Source organism: Schistocerca americana, chromosome 6 (genome assembly GCF_021461395.2).
Source record: "Schistocerca americana isolate TAMUIC-IGC-003095 chromosome 6, iqSchAmer2.1, whole genome shotgun sequence".
Classification (NCBI taxonomy): domain Eukaryota; kingdom Metazoa; phylum Arthropoda; class Insecta; order Orthoptera; family Acrididae; genus Schistocerca; species Schistocerca americana.
The window spans coordinates 132,400,340-132,427,862 of record NC_060124.1 but is presented as its reverse complement, the minus strand read 5'-3'; the positions used below and the strand labels follow the sequence as shown (position 1 = coordinate 132,427,862).

At 44.9% G+C, this 27,523-nt stretch overlaps 1 protein-coding gene across 5 annotated transcripts in view; it reads left to right on the top strand.

Moving 5' to 3' along the window:
- The first annotated feature begins 1,837 nt into the window (after positions 1 to 1,837).
- Positions 1,838 to 27,523, top strand: part of LOC124619560 (RNA-binding protein fusilli) — a 775,817-nt gene continuing 750,131 nt past the window's right edge. For 3 of the 5 annotated variants that reach the window (XM_047146046.1, XM_047146048.1, XM_047146045.1), the window contains exon 1: positions 1,845 to 1,966. The gene's annotated coding sequence lies outside the window, so the exon portion shown is untranslated. Of the gene's footprint in view, positions 1,967 to 27,523 lie in introns of all 5 variants that reach the window. The other 2 variants (XM_047146047.1, XM_047146043.1) reach the window with 1 other exon arrangement.

Genomic DNA, 27,523 nt, shown 5'->3' with positions numbered 1-27,523 from the left:
TGCACTGCCTGCTAAAAAATCTGAAGCACCTAGAAGACATGATCGAATGTCATTGTAGCTTCGTACACATACACATAATCGAAGAGTATGTAAATGACTCAAGTTCCAATTTTCTGTAACCGGTAGAAAGGCCACCAGACTGTATTAGTCTGTTCGTGTTCAGTATTATTATCAGGTCTGGTATGATGTAAGGGCCGTGAACAGTTTCAGATGCTGAGTGATCACTGTGAAGCACATGGAGATGACGCTTACTCGTGTGAGACAGAGTTATCAGCACCTGACGGAGTTTGAAAGGCATCTCGTTGTGTCTCCATGTGGCCGGATGGTCAAATAGTGCAATATCCGGATTTGTGGAGCATTGGGCGTGACTGTGAGAGATGTTGCAATGCATTGGAATGTGAGGTTGGGAGTACTCGTCATGATTCCGATGGACCATATCTGACCACCGCAAAGGATCATCATCGTTTTGAGCACCAACCGCGTTGTGATCCCCTGTGCGCCTGCCATTCGAGAACAACTAGTGTACCCGCTGCAACATTCTGTGTCATTCCACACCATTTGTCCGAGAATACCAGCGGGCGAATTATGGGATTACCGTTCCATACGTAAGCTGCCGCTTACACAGCAGGACAAACATTTGTAGTGGTGCTGTGACCGGCAAGTGTGGGCTACAGGTGAATGGCGTCGTATTGTGTTCAGCGATGAATCGTGGTTCTACACTACCCTGGATGACCATCAGTCGGCGACCTGGGGAGGGGGCCGATATTCTTCCAGTGGTTTGGGGAGGCATTGCCGTGTTATGCCTGGCGTCATTGTGTGGGGGTCCCTTCGGTATGACTTCAGGCCACGACTGATAGTGATTGAGATAACTGTGACGGTACAATGGTACGTCACGAGCATCCTGCGTCTTTGTGCGCTACCTCTCATGCGCCAGCGTGTTGGTGCCGTTGTTCAATAGGACAATGCTTGATCAGTCATAGCACGTTTCTTTATGAACTGCCTGCATGATCCTGATGTACTCCCGTCGCCAACAAGATCCCCAGACCTGTCTGCGATAGAACATTTGTTGGATCAGCTCGGACGTCACTCCGGCCCATTGCCAGTATCCAAGATACTCAGAACCAGTTACAACAGCTTGCCTCAGGACAGGATACAACGGCTCTGCGACACCCCTCTCACCGAAGTAGAGTATGCAACCAGGCCAAAGAGGATGCAACTTAATACTAGTATGTGGGCTAATAGTGCCAAAATATTTCTAAATTTCACTGAGTTTTGTAGTCACTAAAATACCAACACACCGTCTTGAAGCGTGGTGTTTCATTTCGTTTTCTCCTCGCATTGTGGGTGATTCACGCTTAACTTAATGTGTTGATTTGTGCAGTTGCAGATCTCACGCCCTGCCGCCTGCCTCAACAGTTCGCCAGCAACTAAACTCGCTTAGAGCTCCCACCTGAAAATTATCGATACTGAAGGCCATGATAATACTCGCTGCTTGAAGTGCCACCTAGAATATAGTGACTGTGAAATACAGCCTACTGTCCCGAATCAACAGTGATTGCTGTAACGATGGTGTAAAAGCAAGAAACCCAAGAACTAGTACACACGCTACAAACTTTGATTCCGTACCTTAACTGTATACGAAATTTAAATGGATATAGCGTAACAGCGTATCCAGATGGAGAGTTTTTTGTTCACTTTTGTGAAACGGCTTCTCTTTTCCCGTACTATACAGCCCGACTATAATTTAATAGCACACGGAAAGAAAACACGCTGAACTGGCCATCTTGTACATAATGTACTGTACTTGAACTGTTAGTAATCAATGTGGTTCTATTTGTTGCAGGTTGCATGCCGGGCAGTGGAACTGTTGACCTCAAGTGTTCTGGAAAGGCTGCAGAGTAATTCACTGACTTCAGGACATACGGAAAGCGCACAGAGATTTGGCAGCGCTCGATTGGATCAGAAGGTAGGACATTTGTCTATTCGGTATCCCGGATTTCCATTTCCGGTAGTGTTTCAGAGCAAATAAGTCATAAACCGGTCGGCGCACAAATCTGCAGTCTACCTTCATGGAAGATGTAGATTAGCTGTAGATGGTTTGAGACGGGATTATTTAATCTTGATACATAGTGCAGCGCTCAAAATGTGTTATACGTTATTCGCTAGCTGCAGTATTGCACTGTTTCTAAGATCGTAATACCTATCGGAACGTATGCGACAGCACGCACTACGTAATATGTCCCGAACCACCGCACATAATAACAGGATTCTTTTGGGGCTCACACGTTGAGCTACGTTGATGACAGAAAGATAGGGGGTCAAGTGTTTTGGATAGCCATTGGGCTAGGGACCATTTGTACACACAACAGAAGGATCGTCTTCCTGTAACTATTCTATAATATGAGGTCAAAGTTCGAATATTACACACTTCCTCCAGCTTAGAAAAATGGAGCAGATAGGTTGGTTCTTTTTTTCATTATACTCTTATGTAACCTATGGTGCATTTTAAGGGACTTGCGGAGGCACTATTTAATTCATAGGCGGTTCCTGAGAAAACCCGAGAAACATGGTTTTTGGATACCAAAACGGAGTCTCCGATTCCGGGGCGGCTATGCGCAGGAAATGGCTCACATTTTTACTATGCGTTCTTAAGACCCCTGTCTCTAACAGCCTTGAAAATTTTCGTGATACCTTTATCCCTTCCCGAGATACAGAGGGTCAAAGTTACGCTACTTGTACACGTAAAATACGGACGTAATATCCGAAGTGAGACGAAAACATGGTATATAAAGTGACGCAGCACGGATAAATATGCTGTAAAGTGTCTCCGTTATCATGAGAAGAGTTCTGGCAACCCTACGTTGTAGTACTGAGGCACATGCAAAATTTTTGTGCACGTAAAATCCGGTTTGAAGCGTAAAATTAGTTATCCGTTATTTCATATTTCACATAAGTAAACTATCAAAATTTTACTGACTCATAAAGTTCTTTTCATGTGAGTGGCATGTCCTACTCTAAGAGGGAAAAGAAAGGAACCCGCGGAAAAATGCTCCTATAGGAGCACAAGAAAGGCTACTATGCTCCTGTTTTTAAAAACTATGAGTGAAAAAAGGGATATCAGCTGTCTCATTCTCCCTTCCTCAGCACTTTTAAAAAATTTTCCAAAAATTTTGACATACGAATATATTCGCGCCTTTTTACGCCGAGAGAGGAAGAGACAATGGCAGTAGGAAAGAGGCTGAAAAGTAATAAATATTGGAAGATAGTAGACAGTGGTTGTGGTATAGAAAGAGCGAACGAAACAATGGTGGTATGAGAGAAAGATAGGGACACAGTGGCAATCGATCGTTGTTGACAGTGACAGAACTGTGCTAGGAAAAGAGTTAAGGATACTGTGCCAGGATAGAGGAGAAAAGAGGAGGAAGAAGTGGAAGAGAATGAGAGCCAGTGATAATGAGAGGTAAAGTCTGTGACAATGACAAAAAGGAAGACAGAGACAGTGACAGTGAGAAGAGACAGCAACAGTGAGAAGAGACAGCAACATTGAGAAGAAATGAATGAGACAGCAGTAGTAGTAAGAGAGAGCAAGAGGGAGAGATAGTAGTAGTAGTAGGACAGAGCGAAGGAGCCTGTGGTTGTGAGACAGGAGACACAGAAATAGAGACACAAAGAGATAATGACTGAATGAGAATCAAGTGGGAGTGGATAGGTGTGAGCAACTTACATCGATGGACTAGTGGGTGTAAGCGAGTTACAGTTAGGGGAGCTTATGGTAGTGAGATACGAGTTGCATGTTAAAAAGAGCGAGAATATGTTCGCATGCCAGAATGTGTTGAGAAAATTTCTTACGTTACTGAGGAAGGCAGACTGAGGCAGCTGGTACTCCACATTTCAGTCCGACTCTTTTAAATCAGCAGGAACATACTCATAAGTTTTGTGCCCCTATAAGAACGTTTCTCCGCTAATTTTCTTCTTTTCCCTGCTGCAGCAGGGCATGTATCTCATATGAAAAGAAAAGTATTGGTCGGTAAAATTTAGATAGCTTACTTATGTGAAACTGAAATAACGCAAAACTACTTGTACACGTCAGACCAGATTTTACGTGGAAAAATTTTTTGCATGTGCTTCAGTACTGCTCTTCCAAATGATAAATGTGGACACCTGACAGCACACTTCTGTATGCTACAACACACGCCTTTCGAGTAATCATAATCAGATAACTGTGGCCGAAATGAACACAAAAGACAAACTCAGAAAAACTTTTATATAAATACACCACCAATGTAACATCAGGAACGAAAGTACCCATTGAGTATAGTACTTGCAATATGCTTGGAAAGCTCATACAAGTGAGCGATACAAAAAAATGTGCACTGTCATATGCAGTTGCTGTTACGTATATTTTCAGTAGACGTTACTTTGAGATATCCCATGCCATGCGATGCAGACTCACAACCTTATTACTTCAAGTTGGCGCCAGATGGCGTTGATCTAAAGAGCAAAGGACGTAGCTTTACAGTATATAAAACATCACTTCCCATATTACACTTCGTACATCGGACTCGAAAAAAACGTGGGCCTTATGTTTTAATTATAATTTTAAATATTATTATGTTTATTATATAAAATTCAGGGAAAATGTACCATTAGTGTAACATCCCCCCGCCCCCACTCCCCGTTCGTTCTTCATTCCCCTCTGTTCCTTTATGATACCTTTCGTTCCATTACTCGTTCCTCTACCCGCCCTCCGCCACCATCCCGTCTTATTTTCCTACTCACCTCCCCCTCATCCCTGTCCCTCCCCCAATCATAGCCTATTTCCGCCTCACGTGCCCCTTCCCTGCTCCCCCCGTCCCCCGTCCCCCATACCCAATCCATCCTAACAGGATTAGAAAATTTGTTGTTTATGATGAGGTTTTGGTTGTTCAGACATGGCCCATCAGTGGTCTCTATAGTTTGACAGCTGTTTGCTTTGTTTGAAGAAATAATTAAAAAACGAATATTGTCTTCTTTTATAATGGTGGCCTTTACATTGCTGTCTCTCGATGGAATATTTGGCATTGTACCTAGTGTGGTTAATGTTCTCTGTGTATGTCCTATGATAGGTTCTACTCGTAACATATCCTGTGTTGTTATATTTTTTCATTGAAGAAATGACGCTTACCGTAAAAGACAGATGTAAAATGGTAAGGAATGTTTACGTTGTGTTGTATATTGTAAAGGCTATGTGCTAGTATGCTTCGATCTTTGAGATCAGTGCCTTGTGGCACCAAGTTGAAGTAATACGGTTGTCGAGTCTGGAACCGCACGACCGCTGCGGTCGCAGGTTCGAATCCTGCCTCGGGCATGGATGTGTGTGATGTCCTTAGGTTAGTTAGGTTTAAGTAGTTCTAAGTTCTAGAGGACTTATGACCACAGCAGTTGAGTCCCATAGTGCTCAGAGCCATTTGAACCATTTTGAACGGTTGTCGAGTCTGCTGCCTCCAGTCGGGCATGCGACATCTCGAAGTAACGTCTTTTTGAAAATACGCTTAACGGCAATTGCACATGAGAGAGCACGTTTTTCTTGTATTGTTCACTTGTCTGAGCTTTCGTAAGCAAATTGTAAGTACTTATACTCAGTGTGGACTTTCGTTCCTGATGTTACATTGGTGTTGTAGTATTTGTATACCGTACAAGCTTTTCTAAGATTGTCTTTTGTGTTAATTTTGGCCACAATTATCTGATTTTTACTCAAAAAGCAGCAGTCAAGACGTTTCCAAGGAATTACTACACGCCACGTCTGTATGGTCGCATGCTTTAAAATGGATGACTTCATCAGTCAAATGGAATCGACAAACCTACTCACTATACTCTGCCCAACATAACATGTAGTATTAGTCATTTTGCATTTGATGTCTCAACAATTTCTAACCGTTTCTGGGAAGATCCCCGTTTTTTAAATGTCTCTTGTATAAGTATATTCATTGAGCTTATATTTCCATCCAACACCTAACTTGTCTTCGACGTTTATAACGGAAATAAAATATTTTTTCTATTGGAATACAATGTTAATTTCGCGAAAGTACGACGTCAACATTTACTCTATAAAAGCCGGTAGTCAAAATCTCTATATCGACTCGTCTATAGCGCATTAGTTACATTAAACAACCCATTTATAACTGCGTCTGGAGGGCCAAAGTGTTACGTTATTCCATTGGATAAAACTGACAAGGAGTTTCAGCTACATCATATATCACAGGACGCAGGTCCCTAGAACATATTCTAATCTCAAACATTATAACGCTCCCGGACGAAAATAAGCTTTTGTCAAAGATTCAGAGCGGGGTTCAGAAAAAGCCATATGCGCGAAGCACAGCTTGCTTTATTACTACGCAACATCTTGAAAAAAGCAGATGGAGGTGAACGGGTAGATTCTGACTTCCTAGATTTCCGAAAGGCATTGCACCTTGCACGAAACCGACGGCGAGTAACCTACGCTGCCGGGGAAAAAAAGAAAAGAAATAAAGAAATTGCAACATCCTCAAGGGCATTGTTCAGTGGCAACAGTGTAATATATACCATAGTGAGGGACTGTAGTATCACTGATTTATTTGTCACTGTCATCGGCTATCAGATGGCTGAGTCGGAGATGATCAGTGTTCCCAACATTTATCCTAGGGTATACCCCACTGACGAGTACTTACTGAGCCATTTGAGCGGGACGGCATTGTGGGCCTGCAGCAAGTTGGGTGGACATATATCGACGGGGTGCTGCACATATTGGACACAATCATTCGGTGCTGTGTTGCTGCTTTCAGTAGTGGTCTGGGGAACATTCCCCTACCTGTAGAACAGGTTCTGTACGTCAACGTAGAACAGACGCATATAGAGGTCGACGCATTGTGCAAGCAGCGGTGGTCGACCGAACATAATCCAGGATCGATATCTGCCCACAAGTTGAACTTGCTATATCATCAGGGATCGCTGGGAACCGTCTGTGGCCAGGCTATCACAAACACCACGACACAGCCAAGCTACTCTGGTGTAGTGAAAGAGTTTGTAAAGTGGAAAGGCGCTCTGTTGTTTTCAGTGATGAGAGTAGGTTTCATCTGTATGGAGTGATGGACGTACATGGTATATGGCATGAACCTGGTGAGCTGCCCGTTCCAGGACATTTGGTGTTGTCCGTATGCGATTGAGGGACGTACATGCATATAGCATAGACCTGATGAACTGTCTGTTCTTGCACATTAGCCCATAACACACAGGTACGATCACGGACTTTGTTACCATTCGCGGTCGTATTTGGTGTTTCTGCAGGGTAAAGTAACCTGTGCCTCCTACATTGCACAGACTGTTATCGTTGCTTCTGTCAATTCTTCAACAGGAAAGTGAAGAGCTTTTTCTGCAGGACGTGCACGTCCACGTACGGATGCTGCGAATTAACATGTTTTCCGGGATGTGTAACAACTGCCCTTATCTGCAAGATTACCAGATCTCTCGCCAGTTGAACACGTATGGAGCATGACGAAGCGGGAACTTACTCATTCTCCAGGGCCTGCAAGAACCACTGCCGAACTGTAACAGATTGCTTAAAAATGCGTGGGACAGTCTGTCGTAGGATGTCATTCGGTATCTTTATGATCGTTTGCCTGGGAGAATACACGCCTGCGTTGCCGCCAGAGATGGATGCACTGTATACTGATTTGACTGTTTGTCACATGAGTGTTTCATTCGGTCTGAATTTTTTACCATATACTCCAACAATGATGAAGTACCTGTCATCTCATTTGTCATTAGAATGACTTTGTCCTTGAGGTTGTTGCATTTTTTTCGGCAGTTTAGATATTACCATACGGAGTACCTTTATAGATATGCCACTAGTTCGATAAATTTTTGCTTAACAGAACCCTGTACGTCATACTGGACGACGAATATTTAACAGAAACAACAGTAACATCTGGCGCACCGCTAGGAAAAAGGACTACAGGTGTTCTCAGTATACATACGCGATTTATCGGTTCGAGTTGGCAGTAACAATGATTTGTATATTTCACTCGCGATACTATTGTCCGCAGAGAAATGGCATCATATACACTCCTGGAAATGGAAAAAAGAACACATTGACACCGGTGTGTCAGACCCACCATACTTGCTCCGGACACTGCGAGAGGGCTGTACAAGCAATGATCACACGCACGGCACAGCGGACACACCAGGAACCGCGGTGTTGGCCGTCGAATGGCGCTAGCTGCGCAGCATTTGTGCACCGCCGCCGTCAGTGTCAGCCAGTTTGCCGTGGCATACGGAGCTCCATCGCAGTCTTTAACACTGGTAGCATGCCGCGACAGCGTGGACGTGAACCGTATGTGCAGTTGACGGACTTTGAGCGAGGGCGTATAGTGGGCATGCGGGAGGCCGGGTGGACGTACCGCCGAATTGCTCAACACGTGGGGCGTGAGGTCTCCACAGTACATCGATGTTGTCGCCAGTGGTCGACGGAAGGTGCACGTGCCCGTCGACCTGGGACCGGACCGCAGCGACGCACGGATGCACGCCAAGACCGTAGGATCCTACGCAGTGCCGTAGGGGACCGCACCGCCACTTCCCAGCAAATTAGGGACACTGTTGCTCCTGGGGTATCGGCGAGGACCATTCGCAACCGTCTCCATGAAGCTGGGCTACGGTCCCGCACACCGTTAGGCCGTCTTCCGCTCACGCCCCAACATCGTGCAGCCCACCTCCAGTGGTGTCGCGACAGGCGTGAATGGAGGGACGAATGGAGACGTGTCGTCTTCAGCGATGAGAGTCGCTTCTGCCTTGGTGCCAATGATGGTCGTATGCGTGTTTGGCGCCGTGCAGATGAGCGCCACAATCAGGACTACATACGACCGAGGCACACAGGGCCAACACCCGGCATCATGGTGTGGGGAGCGATCTCCTACACTGGCCGTACACCACTGGTGATCGTCGAGGGGACACTGAATAGTGCATCCAAACCGTCATCGAACCCATCGTTCTACCATTCCTAGACCGGCAAGGGAACTTGCTGTTCCAACAGGACAATGCGCGTCCGCATGTATCCCATGCCACCCAACGTGCTCTAGAAGGTGTAAGTCAACTACCCTGGCCAGCAAGATCTCCGGATCTGTCCCCCATTGAGCATGTTTGGAACTGGATGAAGCGTCGTCTCACGCGGTCTGCACGTCCAGCACGAACGCTGGTCCAACTGAGGCGCCAGGTGGAAATGGCATGGCAAGCCGTTCCACAGGACTACATCCAGCATCTCTACGATCGTCTCCATGGGAGAATAGCAGCCTGCATTGCTGCGAAAGGTGGATATACACTGTACTAGTGCCGACATTGTGCATGCTCTGTTGTCTGTGTCTATGTGCCTGTGGTTCTGTCAGTGTGATCATGTGATGTATCTGACCCCAGGAATGTGTCAATAAAGTTTCCCCTTCCTGGGACAATGAATTCACGGTGTTCTTATTTCAATTTCCAGGACTGTAGATCGTTATATTGTCTCACTACCTTTGTATCATTTATCATAACACCTTCGTGGTAGGCTTCTGATTGCTGCTGTTGAAGTGATCCTATCCAGTTATTGCCTCACTGCTGCCTTTGCCCCTATTGGCTGAGAGTAACGTACACTAATGGCCATTAAAATTTCTACACCAAGAAGAAATGCACATGATAAACGGGTATTCATTGGACAAATATATTATGCTAGAACTGACATGTGACTACATCTTCACGCAATTTGGGTGCATAGATCCTGACAAATCAGTACCCAGAACAAACACCTCTTGCTGTAATAACAGCCTTGATACGCCTGGGCATTGAGTCAAACAGAGCTCGGATGGCGTGTACAGGTACAGCTGCCCATGCAGCTTCAACACGATACCATAGTTCATCAAGAGTAGTGACTGGCGTATTGTGACGAGCCAGTTGCTCGGCCACCATGGGCCAGACGTTTTCAATTGGTGAGAGACTGGAGAATGTGCTGGCTAGGGCAACAGTAGAATATTTTTTGTATCCAGAAAAGCCCGTACAGGACCTGCAACATGCGTTTGTGCATTATCCTGCTGAAATGTAGGGTTTGCAGGGATCGAATGAAGGGTAGAGCCACGGGTCGTAAAACATCTGGAATTTAACGTCCACTGTTCAAAGTGCCGTCAATGCGAACAAGAGGTGACCGAGACGTGTAACCAATGGCACCCCATACCATCACGCCGGGTGGTACGCCAGTATGGCGACGACGAATACACGCTTCCAATGTGCGTTCACCGCGATGTCGCCAAACACGGATGCGACCATCATGATGCTGTAAACAGAACCTGGCTTCATCCGAAAAAATGACGTTTTGCCATTCGTGCACCCAGGTTCGTCGTTGAGTACACCATCGCAGGCGCTCCTGTCTGTGATGCAGCGTCAAGGGTAACCGCAGCCATGGTCTCCGAGCTGACAGTCCATGCTGCTGCAAACGTCGTCGAACTGTTCGTGCAGATGGTTGTTGTCTTGCAGATGTCCCCATCTGTTGACTCAGGGATCGAGACGTGGCTGCACCATCCGTTACAGCCATGCGGATAAGATGCCTGTCATCTCGACTGCTAGTGATACGAGGCCGTTGGGATCCAGCACGGCGTTCCGTATTACCCTGCTGAACCCACCGATTCCATATTCTGCTAACAGTCATTGGATCTCGACCAACGCGAGCAGCATTGACGCGATACGATAAGCCGCAATCGCGATAGGCTACAATCCGACCTTTATCAAAGTCGAAAACGTGATGGTACGCATTTCTCCTCCTTACACGAGGCATCACAACAACGTTTCACCAGGCAACACCGGTCAACTGCTGTTTGTGTATGAGAAATCGGTTGGAAACTTTCCTCATGTCAACACGTTGTAGGTGTCGCCACCGGCGCCAGCTTTGTGTGAATGCTCTAAAAAGCTAATCATTTGCATATCACAGCATCTTCTTCCTGTCGGTTAAATTTCGCGTCTGTAGCACGTCATCTTCGTGGTGTAGCAATTTTAATGGCCAATAGTGTCTCATTTGCCATAACACGCAGAAAGAAGTGGGCAGTATTTCCACTTGGCGTAACAAATGACAGCTCTCTTTAAATATGAATAAATGCAAGGTAATGGTTATAACAAAAAGAATAGCAGCGCTATTGTATCCAATTTCAGCATTAATAGACGATATATGAAGTAAGCTAAATCTTTTAAATATTTTTGAGGTGAAACTAAAATCAATATGATCTTGTCCAAACATGTAAAAGTAATTTTAGGGAAGGCGAATGGAATACTTAACACTCATTGAAAGTGTTCTGGCAAAATGTAGTTCATCTCTAAAGAATACAGCTTGTGCTACCAGTTATGGACTACTTTATTACGAGAAATCAGGAGTTCAACTGTCTACAAGTACTGAAATAAATCAGTGCTGAAGATTCAAATTTTGTGGCGGTCCAGGACTCCAACCTGGTTGCTTTGCTTCTCTAGAGCCGCTGCCTTAACCGTCTCGGCCATCCGAACACGCCACCCGTCCAACCCAAATTCTCCCCCTGAGACGCGCAAGTAGCCCCCTCCCCCAAAATCCATTAGCCCTGCAGCTCGTAGCATTCGCTAAGTCCCGTAGGAGTTGGGAAGATATGATGCATCAGCACTGAAAGTACGTAGAGCCGCCCACGCTCATATATATCAGATATGTGATGTCATTTCTGTCGGACACGCGGGGCTTAACGAATGTTACGAGCAGTGGGCATAATGGATGGGAGCGCTGCTTGCGCGTGACAGGTGAGAGTTTGGATTGGACGGGAGGGGAGGCGTGTGCGGATGGCCGACAGAACAGACAGCACGTATCAATATAGGCTGCTACTTCAACGTTTGGAGGCCCTAACAAGAAGGTACGACAGCAGACATCGAACGAATTAAGGGGCTCGCTGCTAGGATCGTAACAGGTCGCTATAACACATACAAAATTGTAAAAGAAATGATCGCAGAACTTAATTGGAAATTACTGGAAGGAAGAGAACGTAGTTCTCGACAACTCTTAGAAAGAGATCGTATTCGAGGGAGACTGTCACCATTAAAGAACTTGTGCAGAAAGTATCAGAGTTACTAAAGAGAGGCTAAGGCGGTTGCTAATTATGCAGATGGAGTTGGACAGAAAATCGTTATTATTGGTACTAATTACCCTATCTTCTGCACAGTACAGTGTACAGGAGTTGGACAAGAACATGAAAAAACCGTGAGAAATGCGTGCTTGAACGTAAGTAGAGAAGGTAGCCGAAGTGTTTGGTGTTTCAAGAGGCTACGTATCGAAGATTTATACCGCATACAAGGGAAGCTCAAAAACGTCATCCGGTAAGTCACAACGCTGACGAATGTGCGTATTGAGTGATCACAACAAACGGTCCTTGAAGAGGATCGCCACGAAAAGTAAAAAGACAACAGCTGCAAAAGTTACGCAGAACTGAACGTCGCAATCGCGAGAACCCTGAAAGTACCAAAAGTAACACGAAGGGAGTTCCATAAGCAGGGAAATACAGTTCAAGCTGAAATTCAGAAACTGCTAATCAGTCATGGAAATGCCCGTAAAGAGGAAAACGTGGGTGCCGGACTATGGAGCACTGGAAAAATGTCACTTGGTCCGAAGAGCCTTGTGCCACACTGTTCCCAATTCTAGCCGAGTGTGCGTCCTAAAAGTGAAATACAGCTGGGGATCGGCGATGATTTGAGCAGCCATATCGTGGTATTCCATGGACCCCCTGGTTACTCTGCAAGATAGCATTATTTCCAAGCAGTATATCACCATTTTGGCTGATCCAATCTATCCCATGTTGCAGTGTTTCTTTCCCAGTGACGATTCTGTGTTCCAAGACGACAGGGCTCCTGTTCACGCATCTCGTGTCATCCAGGGATGGTTTTGTGAGCGCGAGTATGTGTTGCCGCATCTTCCCTGGCCACCGTCGTCACCAGTGGAGAGAAGGGTGCGTGTTCGCTATGGACCACCATCATCATTACGTGAAACTTGTCATTATTTTGCAGGAAGAATGATAAAAGTTTCCCCTGAAAAGTGTACAGAATCTCTTTTTATCAATTCCAAGACAAATGCCAACGGTTTTTCTACATCTTATTAGGCATGGTAATGTCTTGTGTTTTTGGTGTTCCCCCTCCTTTTTTTCACCCCCTGTATATATGCAATTGATTGAGTGCGGTAGGGTCTCAGAGAGCTAGGGAAATTACTGCCAGGAAGTGAGTAGTGTATGTATGACGCGATTCCAGCGGCTCGTGCACTGCAATGTATTAGGCGACTGGCCGCAGTTACCCAATCCCAGCTTCTGCAACAGAGTGTATGTATGGCGCACAGTCGTAATAGCACGCAGTGACGCAAGGCCGGCCCTCAGCTCCATTGACTGCAAGGCGCGCGTGCTGTGCTGGCGAAACCGGCGCGGCCGCGTGGCTTTGCGTGGTGGATAAGGCAGCGATAGCCGGAGGCAGCGAGACCCCCACACGTGGCCTCCACGCCGCGCACCTCGTTACGGCCACTGGGTTACAGACACGCCTAACTGAGGAGAACTATCGCCTCCAGAACGCAAAGTTATTTATGTGTCGTATGGCTTACTAGATACATCTGGTGGACCAAACTCTGATATAAGTGATAAGAAGAAAGACCTAAGAAAATGACAAAATGCCCCAACTAGACATCTCATCACCATCATGCTGAACTGGTCAGTGCTTGAATGACTGACGTTATTATTACCTATGTGATAGATCAACTATCGGCTGAGATTATTTGCTAAAACTGCTGGCAAATGGCAGTCATATCCATCTCCTATATCTGGCATGGGGAATTCCTTGCAGTATACAGGGATAACAAAAAATGGCGACACCTAAAACACAACGTATTACCATGCCTGATATGGTGCAGTTCAAATGTTCAAATGTGTGTGAAATCTTATGGGACTTGACTGCTAAGGTCATCAGTCCCTAAGCTTACACACTACTTAACCTAAATTATCCTGAGGACAAACACACACACCCATGCCCGAGGGAGGACTCGAACCTCCGCCGGGATTAACCGCACAGTCCATGACTGCAGCGCGTTAGACCGCTCGGTGGTGTAGTAAAACCTGTAGCATTCAAAACAGCTTTCAGTCGCCTCGGAATGGGTAAATACAGGTGCTGTATGGATTTGAAGATAATCTTATACTATTCTTCTTGGAAAATAGTGACGCATTCAGGTAACTATGATAGAGGATCACGCACCCTTCTCTCCAAAGTAGATCAGAAAGGGTCAGTAATATTGAGACCTGGTGACTTCGGTGCCAGCGGAGACGCGAAAAATCATTTTCGTGCTCACAAAAGTAGTACTGGACGATAGGAGTTCGAACAGTGAATCTGCCTATCTTACGTCTACTGGCCCGCTAAATTATGTGGTCTTAATCCTACAGAAAATGTCTGGGACCTGTTTTCACCAACGGATGAAAGGTAGAAATGAACATCCCTGCAGTCTGGTAGCTCTACAGGATCTAATCATCAGTGAGTTGCTTGATCTGGATATCGCATACGTGAATACACCTGTGAATCCACTTCCTCGCAAAATGGGACCATTATGAAGGCTATAGGCAGTGTTACGCTGTATTATCATATCTCCTGGAGGTGACTAATTGTTTGTACGGTGCTCCTAGTTTCTTGCGAACGAGCACGTAAATACTGCTAAAATTCGTCGCCGTTCGCTTGGACATTTCGATGGTGAAACCCTTTCTTGGCTTCGTGTGAAGCATTGGAATAAGAAACTTTCTGGCAGATTAAAACTGTGTGCCAGACAGAGACTCGAACTCGGGACCTTTGGCTTTCGCGGGGAAGTGCTCTACCATCTGAGCTACCCAAGCACGACTCACGTCCCGTCCTCACAGCTTTACTTCTGCCATTGGTATAAGAGCTTCAAGAAAGGGCGAGAGCTTGTTGGAAACATAACCAATTTGCGCCATCCCCGCACCAGCACCGCAGCTCAGCATATCGATGCTGTTCGTTAACTTGTCTAAGGTAGTCGGCACCTAACTGTGCTTTAAATCACTCAGAAGCTTCAAGTAAGCTTTGGAAGTATGCAGTCAGTCACTTGGAGTGAATTGGGAATTTGAAAAGTTTAGGTCCTTCGCAAGTTGCTGAATGAAGAGCCTAGTTGTTAATTTCTCACACGCTTCTCACATGGTACAGGGACTAAGGTGATTTATTATTATAATTTTTTTTTGACAAAACGCTACACATATTGTAAGACTTAGGTCCATCATTGCAACCCAGAATCAAAGAAAGCAAACTTGCCAAGAGGCCACATTTGTCGCTGTGCGACATCCCCATGCTTGAAACTCTTAGTGAAGCTCTTGGTGGAAAAGTCTTTACGACCAACGCAGCTGATAGGAAGTTACCGTCAGTCACGTCCTCCTACTTCGTTTGAAGGTGCGTCAAAAATTGGTCTGCCGATGGCTGAACGGTATCGGAAAATGAGTGATTATGTAAAAGGATAACCACAGTGCATTTAAATTAATTTTGAACCATAAAAATTATTACAAATGGCTCGTTTATATTAGATCCCTCTGGGGTAGCTGTGGTCAGATTTGCTTCACAATTGCAGTGAGGATATGGAAACTTGAACCATTTGATGAGACAGTAAGTGCGCGTGGTGTCGTAGGTTGTGATTCCAAGTTCAAATGGTTCAAATGGCTCTGAGCACTATGGGACTTAACTTCTGAGGTCATCAGTCCCCTAGAACTTAGAACTACTTAAACCTAACTAACCTAAAGACAGCACACACACCCATGCCCGAGGCAGGATTCGAACCTGCGACCGCAGCCATCGCGCGGTTCCAGACTGTAGAGCCTAGAACCGCTCGGCCACTCCGGTCGGCAGGTCAAAAGTCATGGAATACCTGCTAATAACGCGACGGACCTCCTTTTGCCCAGCATAGTGCGGCATCTCGACGTGGCATGGGCTCGACAAGTCATTCGAAGTTCCCTTAAAAAATATTGAGCCATGCTGCCTCTTTAGCCATTCATAATTGCGAAAGTGTTGCCGGTGCAGGATTTTGTACACGAACTGACCTCTCGATTATGCTCCATAAATGTTCGACGGGATTCATGTTCGGTGATAGGGTGGCCAAATCATTCGCTCTTATTATCTGGAGTGTTCTTCAAACCAATCCCTAACATTTGTGACCCGGTGACATGGCGCGTTGTCGTCCATAAAAATTCCATCGTTGTTAGGAAACGTAAAGTTCATGAATGGCTGCAAATGGTATCCATTCAGTGTAAACACAGTCCACACCATTACAGAGCCACCACCGGCTTGCACCGTGCCTTGTTGACAACTTGGGTCCATGGCTTTGTGAGGTCTGCTCCACACTCGAACCCTACCATCAGCTTTTCAGCTTTTACCGTCTGCAATCGGGACTCATCTAACCAGGCCAATGTTTTCCAGTCGTGTAGTGTCCACCTATATCGTCACAAACCCAGGAGAGGCGCTGCAGGCTATGTCGTGCTGTTAGGAAAGGCGCTCCGGTCGGTCGTTTGCTGCCATTAACGCCAAATTCTCCCCACCCCCCCAGCGGCAATGTTCGAACGGGTACGTTCGTCGTACGTCCCACATTCATTTCTGCGGCTATTTCACCCAGTGTTGCTTGTCTGTTAGCACTAGCAACTCTGAGAAAACGCCGCTGCTACCAATCATTAAGTGAAGGCCGTCGGTCAATGCGTTGTCCGTGGTGAGATGTAATACCCGAAATTTGGTAGACTCGGCACACTCTTGACGCTGTGGATCTCGGAATACTGAATTCCCTAACGCTTACCAAGATGGAATGTCCCATGCGTCTTGCTCCAACTACCTATTCCGCGTTCAAAGTCAGTTAATTCCCTTCCTGCGGACATAATCACGTCGGAAACTTTTTCACAGGAGTCACCTGAATACAGCTTCGACAACGTACCGCCATTTTATACCGTGTGTTCGCGATACTACCGCCTTCAGCATATGTGCATATCGCTACCCCATGACTTTTGTCACCTCATTGTATGTAGTACTACACTGCGACAAATGCGTGGATGAGACATGAAGTACATAAACGTGCCTGAGCATACGCTATAAGAATAGCAAGAAACACTGGAGACGATGCAGTGGCAGAATATGTAACAGTGGAGAAGGAGAGAGAGAATTTTTAGATTGGCGACATGTGGCGTCAGATATAAAATAAGCGCAAACCCGGAATAAAAACGACTGTGCACTGTTGCGGGGAAAGAAGGGCTGAAGTAAAACGAAATTCTCGTTTTCTACAGAAAACACGCACTTGCGATCAGCACCAAAAAATATCTTTGTACACAGTTGTGTATGAGTCAGATACTGCTAATAATTGTTTTCCAGCTCTAATTTGCAGATTGTTTGCTGATCTGTTTGCTTTTCTAAAGCTTTTCGTTGTTACCATATTAGTGCTTTATCACTACCGCAGAGAAGTGCTTAACTCTTCACTTTTGTCTGAAATAGCAGCGCTGTTGTTAGAGTCAGGGTATCATAATTTGTCTGTGCAACATCGCAGCTGTGTGAGTACAAACGTGTTGCTTTGGTGAGTAAGACAAAAAAGGTAAAGCGACTGTTTCTTCCTGCAATGAATTCAAATTAATGTTTTCCATTTACCATGTGAAATCTTACATGAAATACAACCCTTACTCAGCGCGGACATCGCAGTTTTTTCACTGTAGTTTATGTTTTCTCGTATCCAAAATAATAATGTAGCATTTAAATCACCTTTAGAGATACAAACTTTCCTTTATTTATATGTTAGATTTATTTCGTTTAAAGAATTAAACGCTTTGATATTTGTTATCGAATAGGAATAATCTTTTTCTTCCTGTAAACTCTGTCATCGCGATGATTTTTAAATTTGGATCAAGTTCATAACAGGACCGGCTAACCAAGAGGCGGCGTGCTGAGAGGAATCGAAAACCAATTAATTGTACACAGATCGAAAGCGACTGTGGATTTTGGCTTGCTCCGATTGATCTTGCCTAGGAACCAGCGTCGAATCCATCGCAAGTCTCTAGCGGATGAGCGCAAAAGTGCAGGAAAATGTGCAGCGACATGGTTTAAGAGCACTTGAAAATCGGGAGCACAACGGAAATCGGCAGTGGCTTTATTCGAACCTGTCGCCGAACCATGAATGTCCCTCATTTCTGTGGTCGATCGAAAATAAAAAAGAAATATACCTCGTAAACGTAGACTCTTCAATTGTTTCATCATGATTGTACAAACGGCTGATATAACAGATGACTGGATTCTACGAACGACTTCTACGCTATTTCCTTGGCGGGAAGGCTACGCCTTCTTTGAACACTCGTGGTGCATCTAGGCTCTTTGTCTCGGTAAATGCTCATTAACAGGCTACGTTCTAATCACATTCGATCAAAATGTCGTAAAATTGTTTACATTTTAACATATCGTAGTGATAAACTTGAAATAATCGTCTTGACCATGTAAAGGGGGATCATGTTCTAAACTGAAACCGAGGAATAGTGGATCTGATTCGCTTTTCAACCTTGAGTAACCCTGGAATCAGCTTTAGTCAGGAACGGCACCGAAGCATAATTAGCACGCAAGTACTGGCATATTGAGGATGTTACGAGGGTCGTTCCGAAAGTAATGCCTCAGATTTTTTCGTGATGACTCTGGATGTCCGCGCCAGATGTCGTTGGTGTAGTGCTTTCATTTGCACGTGGTTCCGTTGTTCTGCTGTTGTTGTCGCACAGCAGAGTGTGTTCCAAAATGGAGTCTGACATGGACGCCAGTATAAAACAGCGATGTGTGACTGAATTCCTCACTGCTGAAGAAATTGCACCGGTTGAAATCCATCGACGCTTCCTAAAGGTCTATGGAGACGATGCAATAGACGTGAGCGAAGTGAGGCGACGGGCACGGCATTTTTAAGATGGTGGAAAGCGTGTGCATGACAAGCCACGGCCCGGTCGACCCAGCACAGCTGTCATCTCTCTCAATGAAGAGCATCTTGATCAACTCATCCGTGCTGATCGGCGGATAACGACCAGAGAATTGTTTGCAAAGCTGAATGTCGTCTGCAGCGTCTTGCAAACAATGTTGGAACATTTTGGATATCGCAAAGTCTGTACGAGATGGGTCCCGCGGATGCTTACAGAAGAACAAAAAACATATCGAATGGAAATTTGTCGGGATCTGCTGGATTAATACGAAGCTGAAGATGATAATTTTCTGAATAGCATCATCAGAGATGAGACGTGGTGCCCCAACTACGAGTCGGAATCCAAAAGACAGTTCATGAAATGGCGACGTATGAATTCTCGAGCAAAGAAGAAATTCAAGACACAGCCGTCTTCACGCAAAGTGATGAGGACTGTCTTCTGGGATAGCCAGTGTGCGGTTCTTTTGGATGCCCTGGAGCCTGGAGAAACTGTCAGTTCAGCACGCTACAAGACGACACTCACTAAGCTGAAAGCCCTAATTTCCAGAGTAAGGCCAGAGAAGAAGACCAACTTTCACCTGCAACATGATAATGCCAGACCCCACACCAGTTTCGCGACCGTGTAACTCATTGGAAAATTCGCCTGGACTGTCTTACCACATCCAACGTACAGTCCCGATTTAGCGCCTTCAGACTTCCATCTCTATGGGCCTCTGAAAGATGGACTACATGGCGAACATTTTCAAGACTCGGACGCTGTTGTCAAAGCTGTAAGGAAGGGGTTGGCCTCAGCTGATTCCGACTTTCACAAGCGCGGCGTGCAGGCTGTGGTTCATCTTTGGCAATAGTGCATAACGTGTGGTGACTATGTGGGAAAATGACATCTGTAGCTGAAATATTGCTCTATTTAGCTGTGCTGTTGTGGTTTATGTAGCCGCTGTAGTTTCCATGAGAGAATAGAAGGCATTACTTTCAGAACTACCCTCGTAGTGACCAAAGAAGAAATGACATGACTGTCGGATCATAGATGTGAAAAAGGAAAAATAGAAGGAAGAAGTTCACTGTTTTTGTAGTTCGGAGGGAAGTGTAAGATTTACTTTAAAAATGGGGTTTCGTCACAAAACGTAGTCCACCATTGGCAGGAAACTCTCGCGGTGTCAAGAGGAAGGAGTCAAGCGAGTAATTCGCCATTTGCATCTCTCTCTCTCTCTCTGTCTCTCTCTCTCTCTCTCTCTCTCTCTCTCTCTCTCTCTTGTGTGTGTCTTTCTTTCTCTCTCGCTCCAGTCATGTCTACACACACACACACACACACACACACACACACACACACGCCCGCGCTGCTATTATGCTACCCGACTACAAGCTGTACAGGGTGATTTTGCTAAATGGGGACTAACTGCAGGAAAATGATTCCTAGGAGGATAAGAGGCAAAAAACGTCAAATGGCCATACGGCCGGAAATGCGTTCTAAGAGCGGTACGCCCACTTGAAGCTGACCCCGGTATCAGCACCAGGCAGGTGGCCTTCCAGCGTAAGTTCGATTCCAGAGGCCCTCTGCGCCCTTTGACGCTATTTTGTTTTTCCGAGTCCGTACTTATGTTACGTGAAACGCACGTTCACTCAGCGCTTCAGACAAGGAGCGCCTCGCTGACGAATTCCAACACCAACAAATAGTGTTCCAAAGCAATGCGTTGTCAGACAGTCAGATTGACCGTGCGTTGCAATCAAAATCAACAACGCTTGAGATTGAGGTAGAAACTGAATCAGAAAAATAGAAGCAAAGAATCGCTTATGTACCTTACACGGGCCCAATATCCGGGAACACCGGTGGAGTGCTAAGGAAACATGGCATCCAATGTATTTACTCCCTTCAAAAAGGACTACGAAATGTTAAAGACGATCTATGTCTCCCAAACCCGGGTGTGTATAGCGTTCCATGCGAATGTGGCACGAGGAGCTGACTATTAGAACATTTGGAAAAAAATTATTTTTTGTGCTGACGGCTCTACAATTCGTTTATTCACTACCGGCTTTGGTACTGGTTGCTATCTTCACATGATATATAACTGTACCTCAGTTATTGGACAAAAACACATCCCTGCCAAATACGGGGCATCAAGTATAAAACGTGACGAATTGTCAATTGATGTTGCCATATTTGGCAGAGATGTATTTTTGACTAGTTGATGTACATTGTTATCTCCTGTGGAAATAGTAGCCTGTGCCGAAACCGGTAGAGTAAAAAAACTGTACAGTTGTTTGCCCAAAAAATGATTTTTTCCAAGTATTTATCGGCTGTATGTAACCACTTAAAGAAAGCTATTCTATTAGAACAAACGAGGAGAGCTGCAAGTAATATCAGTAACACACATGTCTAAAACAATCAGTTGACGAATGTAATCATGAAGTGAAGTACGATGAGATTAGTCTCATGGTACAGGACCAAGGGTTCTGGGACGGCGTAATTAAGGAGTCTACTGAAACAGAGATCTCAGGAACCTAGTAAAGAGGGATGAAGGTTTCAATTGAGGTAAGACTTGGGACCTATCACGCAATTTATTATAATCTGCCAGCCATCACATCCACTCGAGTTAGGGAATGATGAGAGAATGTGCTTTTAACGGTAATTCACTGCGGGCTCTGTAAAACGAAAGAATGTCAAAGGGCTGTGAAGGCATAGGCAGTCGCTGAGGGTATTTTGTTCCATCGTTACAACTACGAGAAAATGCGTGTATTTCTTATCAGATGCGTTTCGCTTTATTGAAGTAAAGCACCATGAGCTGCCTGTAATTAAGCATATGTCACTACTATGCACTTACCTCCACTCATCTTTGCTTCTCCCTCCCCCACCGATTCAACAAAAAACTCCATCACTATTCCTTCATCACTCTTACACAATATATAGATACACAGCAAATTAATTAGATAGAGTTATACATATACAATTGAGTACAGAGGAAAAGAAAAAAGTGTAAGTCGAAGACAAACTAGTAGCAATATTGGCGACATTTCTTAGAAGTATACAAATAAACAGTAAGCAGTGGTGTACGAAAAAGTTTGCTGTGCTCCTGCAGAGCAGCGAAAAATTAGACTATAAGTATAGGAGTCTAGTAGTCGCCTGTGTCGAGTGGAAGTCTGCGTAGAAAAAGATAAGGGGAAGTTAGGCAGTGTGATGCGACGATAATGTGTGTATAAATGGGACAAGTATGGCAAGTTTGCCGGCGGGCTCCATTTTGGGTTCATCTCGCTGCTGCTCACACACTGACCGCTGTAGTATACTTGTTGTCAGCCGTTTCTGTTGAACAAGCGACGGTAACTGTCTCGTCTTTTGCTAAGATACAGCACTAGCTTCAACCAAAATCTCTAACCCTCAGCAAAGAAACATGTGAACCAAACGTGTCGAATAACACGTATTGTGGCGAGGATAAATCCGTTTGCTTGCTGCTGCCATTTATTAACAGCGACAGCGATAGATCTCGTGGTACCTTTTACGGCAGTGACCTCAAATACCTAGTATTTTCGTAAGTAGATTTAAAGTGATCATCTCGCATGCTCAGCAGTTGCACCAAAAAGGTAACAAATATTACATCGGGAAACATCGTTTTTACAAATAAAACTCAAAATCTGCAGGACAAAGCTTCAGATTTTGGAGCATTTGTCGTTAACGAAATTGAAAAGGAACCAGTTAAAACAAACCATTTACCAGTACAGAAGCAATGCTTCACTGGCAGCAAGTCTTATTTAAGAGTTCAAATTAAACTTTTTCTCGTACAAGGTTTTAATTCAATAATTTTGTAAGCTCTTATGTACATTGCCTGACAAATAGGTAAGCGCCGGGAAACCATGGTCGGACGAGAATGTAATTTTGTACATTTATACACAATCGGCGGTTGTATAAACGTCGCCTGTGCCTGCCATCCGAGAACAAATAACGGACTCCTTGAAACTTCCCGCACCATTGACCGGAGATTAGCAGTAGCCTGACCACGGAATTACCGTTCCATGCGTAGGCTGCCGCCAACACCACAGCACAAACGGCTTCTTTTAGATGGTGCTGTGATCAGGAAGCATTGACTACTTATTAGTGGCGTTGCTTCGATAGCTAATCACTTTAAATTTTATCCTCTTAAAAATTCATGACTTGCACAACTACAATGTTTTTAAACAAATAAAAAACTCTGTTCTTAAGTCTGATAAGGATGGAGTATGCTTTTTCCTTGAAATTAACAAAATTTTCACACCGCGAAAGTTTCCTTCTTCAGAACAGGCAGACACATTGCTTTTTTGCAGCGTGAGCGGGGACATAGCGGCAACCAACCACTCTTGGTAGGAAAATTCGCTCAAGAATGGTTTCATGGAGAGATACCAGCTGTCGTCGTCTAATGAGAGTGACGCGAGTCTTTGCTACGCCCACCTGCGACGTAGTGCTGTTCAGAGCGCTGACAATACCAGCTGATAAGAACAGCCTTCAAAAACATGACGTAGTCCGTGTGCACTATGCCGTCTGCTTTTGCAAACGGGCCCTAAAACTTCGTACCCGCTTAGCCCTGCACCGAGATCGTGGACTGTCACTGTCCCACAAAATCTACATCTACTTATATTTTAATGGGTCATAATACACGGGGCGTTCAGTAAGTAATGAAACACATTTCTTTTCTCGGCCAGCTTCGGTTGAAAATTGCAGATTTTTTTATGGGACATTGTGGAATACTGTCGCTTCGGCGCCTGTAGTTTCATTAAGTTCCGATAGGTGACGATGCTATAAGTAACCTTCAAAATGGGGTCTGTAACGGATGAGGGTTACAAGCAGAGAGCATCGCGGGTATTCATAGACACTTACACAATTTCTACGGAGACCTGGTATGAAAAAAAGAAGGGTAAGTAGTTGAGCGAAGCGTCTGCGTCCATCGTAACAAGGTCGCGCGAACCTATCTAATCTCCACCGTGCCGACCGGCCGCACACTGCTGTGACTCCCGCAATGTTGGAACCTGCGGACGCTACACTCTGATTCTACGTGGTAGACGGAGCACAAAGGAGACACCTCGCTGCACAACTGGACGTCTCTGTTGGTAGTGCTGACACACTCGGTCACCAGTTGGGGTTCTCAAAGGTGTCCAACGTCGATCTTGCAGCTTCCAGCTTCCATCTGTTTGGCCCAATGAATGATGCACTCCACGGTGAGCAGTACGTGGATGATTGCGAGTTTATTGATGCAGCAAGACGTTGGCCCGACGTCGATCAGTACACTGGTACCATACAGGCCCTCCCAGTAAAGTGGCGGAAGACCGTCGCATTGAACGGACAGTATGCTGAAAAATAGTGTTTTGTAGACAAAAGAGAGGAGAATAAAATGTTATATTGTAATCCCGAATAAAACCAACCTCCATTCCGATAAGAAATGTGTTGCATTAATTATAGAACGCCTCTTGTGCGGTTGTGATAGTGTAACAGTCAAACAGTCTTCCTCGAATACCGGTGTGCTAAATTTACGCAACGGAGTTTCGCCATAACGACATCGTCCTCCTTCCAAAGATACCCATTTAACTTCCACGAGCATCCCCGTTATACTGAGTGAGATGGGCTACACCGACTCGTCACGATCCTAGCAGTGCGTCTCTGAATACCTTCAATGGCTGTTGTCATGCCTGCTTGATGTAGTTCTTGTTGTATTTGCCTTTAGTGTGAAGAATGGTTTGATGGAGCTTTCCGTTCAAGTCCATCCTGTACGAGCTTCTTAATCTCTGCGTAACTACTGCAACCTATATCAAAGTGAACGTACTTAAGTCAAGCCTTTCATCTGCCTCTGCAATATTTACTCCTCACATTCCCCTCCATAGCCGAATTAACTGTCCCTTAATGTCTCAGAATTTGTCTCATCAGCCGATTTCTTCTTTTAGTCAAGTTGTCCTTAACACTCTGTCCTCTCCATTTCGACTTTTTGTTAGTACCTCATCATCAGTTATTCGATCGACCCATCTAATCTTTAGCATCCGTCTATAACACCACATTTCAAAAAGTTTCTATTATCTTCTGTCTGCACTGTTCACTGTCTACACTTCACTTCAATATGAGCCGGCCGCTGTGGCCGAGCGGTTCTAGGCGCTTCAGTCCGGTAACGTCATCTGCTGCTACGGTCGCAGGTTCGAATCCTGCTTCGACATGGATGTGTGTGATGCCCTTAGGTTAGTTAAAGTAGTTCTAAGTCTAGAGGACTGATGACCTCAGATATTAAGTCCCATAGTGCTTAGAGCCATTTGAACCATTTCACTTCAATATGAGGCTATCCTCCACTCAGACATTTTCGGAAAAGATGTTACACTTAAATATTCGATATGAATAAGTTCCTCTTTCTGAGAGAAGCTTTTCTTGGTGTTGCAAATATACATTTTATACCTTTTTACTTCGTCTGTTGTCAGATGTTTTGCTGCCCAAATAGCAAAACTCATGTACCATCTCCAGTATATCATCCTTTGTCGTAATTCGACCACATCCCATAGGTCTTGTTTCTCTTACTTTGTTATTCAGGTAATAATCTCATCCCAGGACACTGTACACTACGTTCAGCTCTGGAAGAATTACGTCGTCGGCAAACATTAAGGCCTTTTTTCTGCTCTCTTAACTGTGTTCTCTTTCCAAATTAACCGTTAGTTTCCTTTATTACGTGCTCATAGGCATAATCGCCAATAAATGGAAGCCCTAACTGAACTTTCTCATGTTGAAAAATGAAACGGAGCGATCTGTTTTATTTGGTTCCAACTCAAAATGAACACCTTTCATAGCAAAAGTTTTTGAAGAGCAGAAGATGACAGCAAAGCCTGTCGAATCTGGTTGTCGAAATAAATAAATGTCAGAACTAAATAAGTATATCTTGGCTACAGCAAGTTTTTACCAAGTTGAAGGCCTTTGAATCTGTCCATAGATTTTGCGACCGACGTAGTGAGCGGTTATTGTATTCTCCAAAATATAAAATATCATCAATGAATAAAACACACACAATATTTTTATGTGGCGATGAGGCGATACGACTTCAAGTGTGTGGCCGGAACTAAGGGAACTCTGCCGCGCGGGATTAGCGGAGCGGTCTAAGGCGCTGCAGACATGGACTGTGCGGCTGATCCCGGCGGAGGTTCGCGTCCTCCCTCGGGCGTGGGTGTTTGTGTTTGTCCTTAGGATAATTTAGGTTAAGTAGTGTGTAAGCTTAGGGACTGATGACCTTAGCAGTTAAGTCCCATAAGATTTCACATGCATTTGAACTAAGGCAACTCTGTCGATCACAACTTGTACCAGGTGACATTCAAGAATAATTACCTGTCTTATCATCATAGACAGTTTTCTCCCCCGTCAACTTAATGAATACTTTCAAATTATCGTGGAATTCAGCGCACATTTTAAAATGAAACAGCTTGCACGCTAAAACAGATTTTCAGTCTATTTGATTTGTCAGAATATAATCAAGTTCCTTTCCGTGTATTTGTGCGACGTACGGAAGGAAACCATTTCACAGTTTATCTTCTCATTGAAGGTGAGTTCATTAGACATGACGCTGATCTTCTTAAAATTTAACTATCATGTCATTCGGCAGGTTAAAGTTACGAAAATTACGAAAATCCTTAATTGGATTAGTTAACGAGATTTCAGCCCTATTCTACCCGCAGAGAGTCTTGTGACCAGTGCACTACCTGGCTCAGTGTGAATGACAAGGCGGAAGGAACAACCTGTCGCAGAAACATCAGTTGGACTTGTTGAAAACAATGTATTCAAGGCGTCCCTCAATTCCTGTTACAGGCCTGTAGAGGTTGTAGAAGGAACGTAGTAGATGAAGTTATGCCAAGGGGTCACGTCTGGAAATGTAGGGTTTGGGAATTAAATTCGTTTGCAGATCGTATTGCTTTCAAATGTCCCATATCAGTGTTCACACCCAAATTGAGAAGAGCGCGCTGTCGTCACCTGCGAGAGGATGGTACGTTCGCCACTGGGAGGGTTAACTGTTGTGCTCCACGGAGGCGCCGTACTCTCGACTTTGAAGAGAATGTCAGACGTTACGTAGAAGAGAATCCAACGACGAACACTCGAAAGAATGGCTCCTAGCACACAGATCAGAGCTCATTGTTTTCGCTGTGTGCCTACTGAGAAGCGCAACATTTGAAAGTGATCCGATCTTCAAACTTATTGTACATGCAAACCGTACATTTTCGGACGTGGGTTCCTTATAAAAGCTTTATGTACTGAGTTCCCTTTACAACCCTTAGAGCCTATAGCGGTAAGTGATTATGACCTGTAGATGATACTCAGCATGATGGTACACAGACGCTACCAGCGAATACGGGGTCTTCACTCATCCTTTCTCTTACACCCGATCTTCTTGACCGTTTATCTCCCCTCTCGTTAAAGTTTCTAGACTGCGTACGGGATAGCTTCAACGCTTCTTCGTGTGTCATGATTTCTGTAACTTTGGTGTCCCTAGGTTCTATGTGCGACAAAGGTGCAGTATGGATGGGAGCCAGAATATAGCAAAGCAAGTGTCAAAAGTCAAGGTATTAGTGGAGGCACTCTCA